Source organism: Eleutherodactylus coqui, chromosome 1 (assembly GCF_035609145.1).
Source record: "Eleutherodactylus coqui strain aEleCoq1 chromosome 1, aEleCoq1.hap1, whole genome shotgun sequence".
Classification (NCBI taxonomy): domain Eukaryota; kingdom Metazoa; phylum Chordata; class Amphibia; order Anura; family Eleutherodactylidae; genus Eleutherodactylus; species Eleutherodactylus coqui.
This window is the reverse complement of record NC_089837.1, coordinates 39,683,695-39,697,685: the sequence shown is the minus strand read 5'-3', so window position 1 is coordinate 39,697,685 and position 13,991 is coordinate 39,683,695. Positions and strand designations below refer to the sequence as shown.

Genomic DNA, 13,991 nt, shown 5'->3' with positions numbered 1-13,991 from the left:
ATATCAAGGGGGGATAATTCCACTTATATAGAGTGGACAGGGAATTGGTCGAGTTAGCGCCCAAGTAAAGGGATATAGCGGGCCCAATGTTGAAAGCCCTAACTTTATTAAGGAGGGTGGTGTATTAACATAGGCAATATCGCTTTTGTTGGAGTTTACTTTTAATCCCATGAGAGCTGCCCACTTATCCAGCAGACCCATCAGATTTGGCAAATATGTTAATGGCTGGGCAAGTGTGAGTAGAAGATCATCTGCGAATAAGCTCAGTTTATATATTCCCCTTCCCCCAGGCTACCTTCTTTTTTATTGGGATTCTGTTGAATTGCAATAGCCAAAGGTTCCATCACTAGTGCGAAAAGTGCTGGCGAGAGGGGACACGCCTGTTGTGTACCCTGCCTAATTGAAATGGGAGTTTCTTTATTAGTAGGGAGTCAAATGCCTTCTGAATATCTATGGCTGAGAGAGTAAGGGGAGTGTTACTCTTCTGTGCCTGATCAATGATATTTAAAACATGACTCAATTCATCAAGGTCCGAAGCATGTTCTGCAGAGGCTCGATTAATATGTCCTTGTATTTTTTGTAATAAATGGCTGTAAAGCTGTCCAGACCCGGGGCCCTCCCCAATTGCAAGTTAGCAATGGCATCAACTTTTTCCTCGGTTGTAATATCTGCGTTCAGAGACTCCCTTTGCTCTTGGGAAATGGTGGGTATTCGGAGGGACTCCATGAATTCGCGCCTTATAATCTCCCCACCCTCCCTATGTTCCTTGTATAAGGATGCATAAAAATGAGCAAAAATGGTCTAAACCTTATTCAGGTTAGTGGTAGTGGTATAAGGGGGGTATAAAGCTTAAATAACGAGTTTATCCTTTGTGTATCTCTCTGGTTTATTTGCATATTTGTATCTAGTCCATTGGAGTGCCCGTTCCACCTTTTCTGATAAAATGGCGTTGAGCTGTAACTTAATATCTCTGATCTCTTTGGTCGTTGCCCGTGAAGGAATGCGCTGATTATAATTTTCTAGCAAAAACAGCCTTCTTTCCAGAACTAGGAAAGCTTGTGACTTTTCCTTTTTCCTTTGGGAGGACAATTGTATAAGTTATTCTCAGATATAAGCCTTATGAGACAACCAAACCCATTGAGGCTGTGTCTCAGGGCTAGTGTTAAGATCAAATCATTCGGAGATCTGATTGGAAATTTGACCTGAAATGATAGGATCCTGGATAAGGGCCTTGTTCAACTGCCATCTAAATATATTACCAGAGCCATGTCGAAAATAATCTCAGAAAGTACAAGGTCATGATCCGACCAGATACAGTGGTAATGTCTGGTGGTTGTTACATGGGGTAAAAGGGATGTAGATACCAAAATCTAATAGAGTCTGGAGTTTGCCTGACTCACGGGTGAGAAAAAAGTGTATCCCCTCTTCTTTCCTTGAATCTCTCTCCAGATATCCCCTAACATCAGCTGGGACAATTTAATCTCCACTCCCTTCGCTGTGACACCGAAAATCTGTCTGGATTATTATTTGATCTACCTAGGGTTGAGCTAAAGGAAAAATTTAAATCACCCCCCCCCCCCATAACAACTTATACTGCAAATATAGCAAAAGGTTCTTACTAATCGCTCGCATAGTGGGCCAAGGATTCTCCGAGGGAGCATATATTAATTATGGTCAAAGATTGATCATGTAATTTGCCCAAAATAATACAAAATCTCCCTTCCTACTTACTATCTGTATAACTTGGAGGGCGAATGAATTATGCGATGTCAAAACATCTCTCTGTTTTTAAGGGGCCATGGCCATAAAGTATCTAGAATAATGTTGATTAAAATATCTGGGGGCAGAGTTGTGACAAAAATGAGCCTCCTGGACACAGATTACATCCAGCTTGTGTTTTGCGTATGTCAGGAAAGCCTTTTTTTCTCTTTATTTGGGGAATTAAACCTCCTTACATTATGGGAGATTAAACATACCATGAGATGCCTGACTTAGGCGCGCTTTAGCTTCTCCTGCCGAAACCTTCAGCCTTCCCCTTAGTTGTCCTCTTACTTGACCTGTTGAGTAACTGGTGACCTGTAACCTTAGTATAAAGAAAATAGCATTAAAGCAGATAAATGATGCAACTTCCCTCCGCCTAGTGCAGGGAGACTGTTAGATATGGGGTTACCACTTGGGGCGCTGGGTCTGGTTGGTACGGGATGCTTGTCCTGGTGCTGCGAGGGTCCGGGCTGGCCGCTCTGTCCTGGCACCACTCTGTCCACTGGTCCGCCGCACGGCGCTTGGGCTGCTGCGTGCCACCTGGGGGAGGAAGCTTTATGACTGCCCTCTGATCGTCATGTGACTACCTCCCACCCCTCTGGGCGCGGAATTCTGCATATATACCTTGCTGGCCCAGAATCTGGTTGCCAGTGTTTGGTTTTGACTTCTCTGCTTACACCCGCATTATTTACCTGACTTTCTGTGTGTTCGACTTCGGCCTTTCATTTGACTCTGTTTTGCCCTCCTGTACTCCGCACGTGTCTTCCGGTTTGACCCTATTTGCCAAATCTGATGGGTCTGCTGGATAAGTGGGCAGCTCTCATGGGATTAAAAGTAAACTCCAACAAAAGTTTTACGTCTACTCTCTGGTCTGCTCAGTTGTTGCCTCCAGTCACCTGCTGGTCTCCTTGTCCCTTCTTCTTTGGGGTCACTGTCACTGTCTGTTCCATTTTAGTGCGTTTCGGTAATTTTGAACATACTACATCACCCATTGCAATGATGGGGGAGGGAGGGTGGACGTTAAAAACGCTGTCGAACCTGTTAGGAAATACTGGAGGAACACCGCTTTTCAACGTTTTTACTAACGCTTGTGTGGGACTGGTCATTCACATTCAAGTGGCTGAACGATCGGTATTTAAAGCAAACGATTAGTGAACGGGCCAACGATGGTTTTTATGCCTGCATAATATGAATGATGAACGAAAAGCGATTTATTGTTTGTCGTTCAATCGTTGGCTGCGTTTACACTGAACAATTAGCGTTCATTTTCGCTTAGTTTAAGACTTTTTTGTATGTTAATCGTTCCATGTTGAAGGGTCTTTATTCTCACTGCTAAGCTCCGCCCCCTCATATACTGATCACATGACAGTGACATCATCACAGGTCCTACAGCCACCACTTCTCCTCACTGCTGAGCTCCGCCCCCTTATATACTGATCACATGACGGTGACATCATCACAGGTCCTTCAGCCACCACTTCTCCTCACTGCTGAGCTCCGCCCCCTTATATACTGAACACATGACGGTGACATCATCACAGGTCCTTCAGCCACCACTTCTCCTCCTCGCATATTAACATCTTCAGCAGCACTTCTGATCTATTCAGAAATTCCAGCAACCTGATTGGTTGTTTGGGATTGGCTGAATCAACCTGATTGGTTGTTTGGGATTGGCTGAATCAACCTGATTGGTTGTTTGGGATTGGCTGAATCAACCTGATTGGTTGTTTGGCTTGGCTGGTTCACAAGTGCTGTTGAAGATGTTAATATGCCCTCCCCCACTGCTGAGCTCCACCCCCTTATATACTGATCACATGACGGTGACATCTTCACAGGTCCTTCAGCTCTTGCCGAGTCTTGCATACTGAAATACTTGAGAAAGGTTTTGTGTGTTTTTTTTAAATTTTTGTGTAATTTCTGCACTTGAAGTAAAACTCTCTCTCAAAGGTAGGCCTTTAGAGAGAATACCATCATATAGGTACTGATAGTAGCCAGCGCCCCCGCACCACATGTGCCAACCCGTGACCTACATAGTGGTCTGTCCCCGCATCGTTGCTAACACGCCACAACGCCGTTGCGACTGACAAGCTGCAGCATAAACAAGTTTTAGCCTGTAAACCTAGAGAAAGACGGTCTATTAGGCCTCCTTCCCACGAGCGTGACGGGCTCCGCAGCGTAATATTCCGCTGTGAAGCCCGTCACGGCGCCCCCCAGAGCCCCTATACTTACCTGCGGGAGATAGCGTGAAATCGCTTCCCCGCCCACCGCCGCGCGTCACCGCCCGTCACCGCCCACCGCCCTCGCGTCACCAGCCGTGTCACGTGCACGGCCGGCCGTGTCACGTGATGCGGCCGGACCGCGTCATTTGGCGTCATATGACGCTCGGCGGTGGGCGGGAAAGCGTTTTTTCACGCTATCTCCCGCTGGTTACAGCGGGAGATAGCGTGAATGGACGGCTTCCATTGACTGCAATGGAAGCCGTCAGTGCGTACAGCCCGTCCTCACCCGCAGAAAATAGAGCATGCTGCGGGTGAGGACGGGAGAAATCGCGGTGCGTAATTCCGCGGTGGAATTACGCATCGTGAGCATTGTGCTATTAGGTTCAATAGAACCTAATAGCTGCGGGCAACGCAGCGGATTTTCGCCGCGAATTACGCGGCGGAAATCCGTTCGTGGGAAGGAGGCCTTAATGTGATCAGACGCCTCAAACATGGCAGAGCCCCCGGTCCTGAGGGCTTTACAGCCTTGTACTACAAAACATTTGCCTCAACCCTATTGCAGTGTAGCAGCTCCTGCTCCCTGCTGTTGTCTCTGTTATCAGCTAGGGGATATATACACACACTGATATCAGAGCTCTGCGTGTGACTCCGGCCGGCAGGTAAGAGGCGGCGGAGGGGTTGTGGTATGTTTTGATACACAGTAACATGGGTCTTTTTTCAGCCTTAACACATTATGTCCATCCAGCTCCGCCTATTATCCTTCAGTGTTGATCCAGAGGAAGGCAAAAAAAGAAGACAATTTTACTCTCTTAACCCATTTAGGACCAGCCACCGTATATATAGCGGTGTTTTAAGTCTCCTGCTCTGCAATCAGTCAGAGGCAGGAAAGGGTTATCAGCTGTTAGTGACAGCTGATAACCCGGAGCAGAAGGCAGGAGGGGTTTTTAACCCTTTCTGCCTTCTGCTTCCCCGATAAACAGTGCTCAATGAGCACTGTGTACTGAAAGTGAAACTAAAATGCACTTTCACTACGGGAGCCTCGGGGGGTCATGTGACCTCCTGGGATTCCCGGCTACTGCAGAGCTGGAGGGTCAGACTAGACTCTGGCAGCTCTGCAGGTGACTAATGTCACTACAGGGGTTGCTTTCCCCTGTAACTGGGGCTCTTATGGACGCCCCAGCTACAGTGGGAAAGTATCAAATAAAGAAAAAAGAGTTTTAGGTAGACGGAGGACATAGTGTTAGAGACAGCAGACAGTCGGTGATGTTTTGGAGGAAAGGTGCAGAGATGTCACAGAAAGAGGTGTATAGCTGGGTGTCATCAGCATACAGGTGGTATTGAAGGCCAAATCCCCTGATGGTTTGGCCAATAGGGGTTGTGTAGATAGAGAAAAGGAGGGTGCCAAGGACCAAGCCCTGGGGGACCCCAACAGCAAGGGGAAGAGGAGGGGAGGTAGAGCCAGCAAAGGAGACACTGAAAGAGCGGTCAGATAGGTAGGAGGAGAACCAGGAGAGAGCAGTGTCCTTTAGGCCGATGGAGCGAAGCATACTGAGGAGGATTTTGTGGTCAACAGTGTCAAATGCTGCGGAGAGGTCGAGGAGGATCAGTAGGGAGTAATCGCCCCTCGATTTGGCTGTCAGTAGGTCATTGGGTACCCTTGTAAGGGCAGTTTCTGTCGAGTGTTGAGGTCAGAAGCCAGACTGTAGGGGGTCTAGGAGAGAGTGCTCTAATAGATAGCTAACAAGGTGGGAGTAAACCAGGTGTTCTAGTAGTTTGGAGATGAAGGGGAGATTAGAGATGGGTCGGTAGTTGGCAGCATCAGTCTCGTCCAGCGTCGGCTTCTTTAGCAGTGGGGATATGATGGCGTGCTTGAAAGAGGGAAAGATGCCAGAGAGAGGTTGAATATAGTGGTGAGATGGGAGATGACCACTGGGGAGAGGGATCGGAGGAGGTGTGAGGGGAGGGGGTCGCTAGCGCAGGTGGTGGGGCGAGCAGAGAAGAGCAATTTGGAGACTTCTTCCTCTGTCGCTGGTCTGAGTACAGACAGTGAGCAGGAGCTAGATGCAGTGCTGACAAGACTAGGGTCAGTGCTAGTCTGACCCTAGTATTGTCCCCTGATATAGTTAAGCATAGTCATTAGTGCGCCCCCTTGTTACAGTCCTGGGTATTATAGATGATAGGAGAGATCTCTGCATTGTACCCTGATATATTATACATAGTTATTAGAGAGCCCCCTTGTTACAGTCCTGGGTATAAATAATTGATGGAAGAGATCTCTGCATTGTCCACTGACATATTATACATAGTTGAAGCACCCCTCAGCTGTCAATTTACTATGTCAATGGTGACCCCTCCTATACTGCCCCCTGTGGTACCCGACTAGTAACAGTGACCCTCCTATACTGCTCCCTCTGGTACCCCACTAGTAACGGTGACACTCCTATACTGCTCCCTGTGGTGCCCCACTAGTAACAGTGACCCTTCCTATACTGCCCCCTGTGGTATCCCACTAGTAACGGTGACCCCTCCTATACTGCCCCCTGTGGTATCCCACTAGTAGCGGTGACCCTCCTATACTGCTCCCTGTGATACCCCACTAGTAACGGTGACCCCTCCAATACCGCCCCTTGTGTTAGGTTGTGAGTTCAATCCCACATCGTTCAGTTAGCCGGCTCAAGGTTGACTCAGCATTTCATCCTTCCGAGGTCGGTAAAATGAGTGCCCAGCTTGGTTGGGGGGTTATACATAAATTACCTGAAAGCTGCAGAATAAGTTGGCCCTATACAAATAACATGATTTATTTCTTTATCTGACCAGGAGATGATTGTGTACTGTGATACAATTCTTGTCCCCTGGAGTCTCTCCTTGATGACAATAGTGCTGGAACTGTACATCAGCTGTTATAGCCCATCTGTGCTAAGGAACGACAACTTGTGTGTTTGGACACGTTGGTTGGTTGGAGCTCCAGCGTTGTATTCGTGTGAATGTTTTATCTCAGTCACAACATTTCTGTAAACTCTGTACACCGTTACATGAGAAAACCCCATGCGGTTGCAGCGACATCCCGGCCCCGGCTAGTCTACCACCAATAATCGGCCTCCTTGGAAGTCGCTCAGATCATTCGCTTTTCTCATTCTATGTTTATTCAAACTGCGACGCATCCACGGAAAAGCCATCACGTGGTTTCATGCTGCCCCCCAGGGTCACGGGAGAATTTCCATACAAGGAAGCTGCCTTTAGAAAGGGCCGGGGGACTAATAAAAGAGCGTGTGTGTATATGTGTTGGGAATACCTCTATAAAACAGGTGGCTAAGGCTTTGGAACATATTTATCTCAATGCTCAATAATTGAGATACTGTATTTCACACGTAACCTGTATGATTGAGAGCCTCTCTTTTTTTCATAAAGGGCTGGCAGAACTAGAACCCTCCAGTTCTCTCATATTGTCATTCACAATGGTCCTCCTGAATGACCCACCAAGGATGGACAGGCATGAAGTTACCAAAAGAGTGTTCAACTTCACCCTGGAGATCATCTACCTGCTGACCGGAGAGGCAAGCTTTCTGTATTTCTATAATCTTTATTGTATGATGTAACAAGTTAGACTAAGGGAAGAGAAAATCTATTCTAGGAAGTAATAGGAACAATCCAGTGTCCTGTATAACGGCTTCCAGACCTTCCAAGTGAGGGAGAACTAAAGAACTGAACAGCAGAAAATGTGAAGATCAGCCAGTTCTGTATGGTGGAACTAGAGATCAGCGAGCACTAGAGATGAGCGAACGTACTCGTCCGAGCTTGATGCTCGTTCGAGTATTAGCGTGTTCGAAATGCTCGTTACTAGAGGCGAGCACCACGCGATGTTTGAGTTACTTTCACTTTCATCTCTGAGACGTTAGCGCGCTTTTCTGGCCAATAGAAAGACAGGGAAGGCATTACAACTTCCCCCTGCGACGTTCAAGCCCTATACCACCCCCCTGCAGTGAGTGGCTGGCGAGATCAGGTGTCACCAGAGTATATAAATCGGCCCCTCCCGCGGCTCGCCACAGATGCATTCTGACATAGCTCAGGGAAAGTGCTGCTGATGCTGGAGCTGCTGTAGGGAGAGTGTTAGGAGTGATTTTAGGCTTCAAGAACCCCAACGGTCCTTCTTAGGGCCACATCTGACCGTGTGCAGTACTGTTGAGGCTGCTTTTTGCAGTGTTGCACCTTTTTTTTTTTTTTTTGTATATCGGCCGTGCAGAGCATTGCGTCCTTAGTCTGCAGTAATTTTACATAGTATAGGGCCAGTAGTGCTGAGGCAGGGACAGTGAAAAACGGGAAAGACATATACTGTCTATATAGGCAGTGGGCTTTTCCCAAAAAATTTGGGAAAAAAAAAATATTTGGGCTGCCTGTGGCCGTCCTGACTGTACTGCATCTCTGCTGGGGGTAGTAGTCCTAATTAATACGCAGCCAGCTAAGTGTTACGCAGGCTTGCGCAAAATTCTTTCCTGGCTCTGCGTTGCCCGTTACATCATTGCTGTCATCCTGTCCAGAGGGAAACAGTCTGCACTGCAGTAATTTTACATAGTATAGGGCCAGTAGTGCTGAGGCAGGGACAGTGAAAAACGTGAAAGACATATACTGTCTATATAGGCAGTGGGCTTTTCCAAAAAAAATCGGGAAAAAAAAAAATATTTTCGCTGCCTGCGACCGTCCTGACTGTACTGCGTCTCTGCTGGGGGTAGTAGTCCTAATTAATACGCAGCCAGCTAAGTGTTACAGCGGGCTTGCGCAAAATTCTTTCCTGGCTCTGCTGTGCGTTCCGTAAGCGAAGTTAGCCTCCAACAACAGGCCAATAAGCGGCACATTTAATTACAGTGTTCTGTTTCTGCACTACTGGTAATACACCATGCTGAGGGGTAGGGGTAGGCCTAGAGGACGTGGACGCGGGCGAGGACGCGGAGGCCCAAGTCAGGGTGTGGGCACAGGCCGAGCTCCTGATCCAGGTGTATCGCAGCCGACTGCTGCGGGATTAGGAGAAAGGCACATTTCTGGCGTCCCCACATTCATCTCACAATTAATGGGTCCATGCGGTAGACCTTTATTAGAAAATGAGCAGCGTGAGCAGGTCCTGTCGTGGATGGCAGAAAGTGCATCCAGCAATCTATCGACCACCCAGAGTTCTGCGCCGTCCACTGCTGCAACTCTGAATCCTCTGGCTGCTGCTCCTCCTTCCTCCCAGCCTCCTCACTCCATTACAATGACACATTCTGAGGAGCAGGCAAACTCCCAGGAACTGTTCCCGGGCCCCTGCCCAGAATGGGCAGCAATGGTTCCTCTCCCACCGGAGGAGTTTGTGGTGACCGATGCCCAACCTGTCCGGGGGATGAGGCTGGGGACTTCCGGCAACTGTCTCAAGAGTTTTCAGTGGGTGAGGAGGACGATGACGATGAGACACAGTTGTCTATCACTCAGGTAGTAGTAATTGGAGTAAGTCCGAGGGAGGAGCGCACAGAGGATTCGGAGGAAGAGCAGCAGGACGATGAGGTGACTGACCCCACCTGGTTTGCTAAGCCTACTGAGGACAGGTCTTCAGAGGGGGGGGCAAGTGCAGCAGCAGGGCAGGTTGGAAGAGCCAGTGCAGTGGCCAGGGGTAGAGGCAGGGTCAGACCGAATAATCCACCAACTGTTTCCCAAAGCGCCCCCTCGCGCCATGCCACCCTGCAGAGGCCGAGGTGCTCAAAGGTCTGGCAGTTTTTCACTGAGAGTGCAGACGACCGACGAACAGTGGTGTGCAACCTTTTTCGCGCCAAGATCAGTCGGGGAGCCACCAGCCTCACCACCACCAGCATGCGCAGACATATGATGGCCAAGCACCCCACAAGGTGGGACGAAGGCCGTTCACCGCCTCCGGTTTACACCACTGCCTCTCCCCCTGTGCCCCAACCTGCCCCTGAGATCCAACCCCCCTCTTAGGACACAGGCACTACCGTCTCCTGGCTTGCACCCACATCCTCACCTCCGCTGTCCTCGGCCCCATCCACCAATGTCTCTCAGCGTCCAGCCGTCGCTAGCGCAAGTGTTTGAGCGCAAGCGCAAGTACGCCGCCATGCACCCGCACGCTCAAGCGTTAAACGTGCACATAGCCAAATTGATCAGCCTGGAGATGCTGCCGTATAGGCTTGTGGAAACGTAGGCTTTCAAAAGCATAATGGCGGCGGCGGCCCCACGCTACTCGGTTCCCAGTCGCCACTACTTTTCCCGATGTGCCGTCCCAGCCCTGCACGACCACGTCTCCCGCAACATTGTACGCGCCCTCACCAACGCGGTTACTTCCAAGGTCCACTTAACAACGGACACGTGGACAAGCACAGGCGGGCAGGGCCACTATATCTCCCTGACGGCACATTGGGTGAATTTAGTGGAGGCTGGGACAGAGTCAGAGCCTGGGACGGCTCACGTCCTACCCACCCCCAGAATTGCGGGCCCCAGCTCGGTGGTGGTATGTTCGGCGGTGTATGCTTCCTCCACTAAACCACCCTCCTCCTCCTCCTCCTACGCAACCTCTGTCTCGCAATCAAGATGTGTCAGCAGCAGCACGTCGCCAGCAGTCGGTGTCGCGCGGCGTGGCAGCACAGCGGTGGGCAAGAGTCAGCAGGCCGTGCTGAAACTACTCAGCTTAGGAGAGAAGAGGCACACGGCCCACGAACTGCTGCAGGGTCTGACAGAGCAGACCGACCGCTGGCTTGCTCCGCTGAGCCTCCAACCGGGCATGGTCGTGTGTGACAACGGCGGTAACTTGGTGGCGGCTCTGCAGCTCGGCAGTCTCACGCACGTGCCATGCCTGGCCCACATCTTTAATTTGGTGGTTCAGCGCTTTCTGAAATGCTACCCACGCTTGTCAGACCTGCTCGGAAAGGTGCGCCGGCTCTGCACACATTTCCGCAAGTCCCACACGGACGCTGCCACCCTGCAACATCGGTTTAATCTGCCAGTGCACCGACTGCTGTGCAACGTGCCCACACGGTGGAACTCTACGCTCCACATATTGGCCAGGCTCTATGAGCAGCGTAGAGCTATAGTGGAATACCAACTCCAACATGGGCGGCGCAGTGGGAGTCAGCCTCCTCAATTCTTTACAGAAGAGTGGGCCTGGTTGGCAGACATCTGCCAGGTCCTTGGAAACTTTGAGGAGTCTACCCAGATGGTGAGCGGCGATGCTGCAATCATTACCGTCACCATTGCTCTGCTATGCCTCTTGAGAAGTTCCCTGCAAAGCGTAAAGGCAGACGCTTTGCGCTTGGAAAGGGAGGCGGGGGAAGACAGTATGTCGCTGGATAGTCAGAGCCCCCTCCTGTCTATATCTCAGCGCATTGAGGAGGAGGTGGAGGAGCATGAGGAGGAGGGGGAAGAGACAGCTTGGCCCACTGCTGAGGGTATCCATGCTGCTTGCCTGTCATCCTTTCAGCGTGTATGGCCTGAGGAGGAGGAGGAGGATCCTGAAAGTGATCTTCCTAGTGAGGACAGCCATGTGTTGCATACAGGTACCCTGGCACACATGGCTGACTTCATGTTAGGATGCCTTTTTCGTGACCCTCGCGTTACACGCATTCTGGCCACTACGGATTACTGGGTGTACACACTGCTTGACCCACGGTATAAGGAGAACCTTTCCACTCTCATACCCGAAGAGGAAAGGGGTTCGAGAGTGATGCTATACCACAGGACCCTGGCGGACAAGCTGATGGTAAAATTCCCATCCGACAGCGCTAGTGGCAGAAGGCGCAGTTCCGAGGGCCAGGTAGCAGGGGAGGCACGGAGATCAGGCAGCATGTACAGCACAGGCAGGGGAACACTCTCTAAGGCCTTTGACAGCTTTCTGGCTCCCCAGCAAGACTGTGTCACCGCTCCCCAGTCAAGGCTGAGTCGGCGGGAGCACTGTAAAAGGATGGTGAGGGAGTACGTAGCCGATCGCACGACCGTCCTTCGTGACGCCTCTGCCCCCTACAACTACTGGGTGTCGAAGCTGGACACGTGGCCTGAACTCGCGCTCTATGCCCTGGAGGTGCTTGCTTGTCCTGCGGCTAGCGTCTTGTCAGAGAGGGTGTTTAGTGCGGCTGGGGGAATCATCACGGATAAGCGTACCCGCCTGTCAACCGACAGTGCCGACAGGCTTACACTCATAAAGATGAACAAAGCCTGGATTTCCCCAGACTTTTCTTCTCCACCAGCGGACAGCAGCGATACCTAAGCAATGCGTAGGCTGCACCCGCGGATGGAAGCATCGTTCTCTATCACCATCAAAAACGGGGACCTATTAGCTTCATCAATCGGTGTATTATATTCATCCTCCTCCTCCTGCTCCTCCTCCTGAAACCTCACGTAATCACGCCGAACGGGCACTTTTTCTTAGGCCCACAAGGCTCAGTCATATAACTTTTGTAAACAATGTTTATACGTTTCAATTCTCAATTGAATAAAGCGTTGAAACTTGCACCTGAACCAATTTTTATTTTAACTGGGCTGCCTACAGGCCTAGTTACAAATTAAGTCACATTAACCAAAGTGATTAATGGGTTTCACCTGCCCTCTTGGTTGGGCATGGGCAATTTTTCTGAAGTACTGTTGGTACACCAATTTTTGGGGCCCTCGCCTACATTGTAATCCTAGTAATTTTTAGCCCACCTGCATTAAAGCTGACGTTACCTCAGCTGTGCTGGGCACTGCAATGGGATATATTTATGTACCGCCGGTGGGTTCCAGGGAGCCACCCATGCTGTGTATCCACAGGGACTTCACATTAGGGATTTGTACCTGCTAGTGTCTATGTATTAAAAACCCCGGTCAGACTGGGGCATGCAGTGTGGGCCGAAGACCACCTGCATTTAACATGACATTACTACCTCAGCTGTGATGGGCAATGCAATGGAATATATTTATGTACCGCCGGTGGCTTCCAGGGACCCACCCATGCTGTGGGTCCACAGGGAGTTGGAACTGCATGTGTCCACTTCTAAAGAACCCCAGTCTGACTGGGGCATGCAGTGTGGGCCGAAGCCCACCTGCATTCAACATGACATTACATCAGCTGTGCTGGGCACTGCAATGGGATATATTTATGTACCGCCGGTGGGTTCTATGGAGCCACCCATGCTGTGTGTCCACAGGGACTTCACATTAGGGATTTGTACCTGCCAGTGTCTATGTATTAAAAACCCCGGTCAGACTGGGGCATGCAGTGTGGGCCGAAGCCCACCTGCATTTAACATGACATTACCTCAGCTGTGATGGGCAATGCAATGGGATATATTTATGTACCGCTGGTGGCTTCCTGGCACCCACCCATGCTGTCGGTCCACACGGAGTTGTAACTGCATGTGTCCACTTCTAAAGAATCCCAGTCTGACTGGGGCATGCAGTGTGGGCCAAAGCCCACTTGCATTAAACCTGACGTTACCTCAGCTGTGATGGGCAATGCAATGGGATATATTTATGTACCGCCGGTGGCTTCCTGTGACCCACCCATGCTGTGGGTGCACACAGAATTCCCATTGCGGAGTTGTACCTGCCTGTGAGTATTTATAAAATACCGCGGTCTGACTGGGGCATGCAGACACCTTGACAGAATGAATAGTGTGTGGCACATAGGTTCCCCATTGCTATGCCCACGTGTGCAGCTCCAGATGGAGGTGGCACAGGATTGGATTTCTCATTGCTTCTGTACAGCATTGTGGGCTATCGCCCCGCCCCTTTTAAAGAGGGTCGCTGCCTAGCCGTGCCAACCCTCTGCAGTGTGTGCCTGCGGTTCCTCCTCATGGCAGACGCACTTAAAAATAGACATGAGGGTGGTGTGGCATGAGGGCAGCTGAAGGCTGCGCAGGGACAATTTGGTGTGCGCTGTGGACACTGGGTCATGAGGGGGGGGGGGGGGTTGGGCAGCATGTAACCCAGGAGAAGTGGCAGCGGAGTGTCATGCAGGCAGTGATTGTGCTTTGTTGGAGGTAGTGTGGTGCTTAGCTAAGGTATGCA

The 13,991-nt window shown here is 50.3% G+C and overlaps 2 protein-coding genes across 2 annotated transcripts in view; one reads left to right on the top strand and one right to left on the bottom strand.

The window, feature by feature from the left end:
- LOC136612439 (zinc finger protein 721-like) overlaps positions 1 to 13,991 on the top strand; it is a 564,334-nt gene that overhangs the window by 29,237 nt on the left and 521,106 nt on the right. The window lies entirely within an intron of this gene.
- LOC136607801 (zinc finger protein 605-like) overlaps positions 1 to 13,991 on the bottom strand; it is a 432,755-nt gene that overhangs the window by 353,689 nt on the left and 65,075 nt on the right. The gene's annotated exons all lie outside the window — the stretch shown is intronic.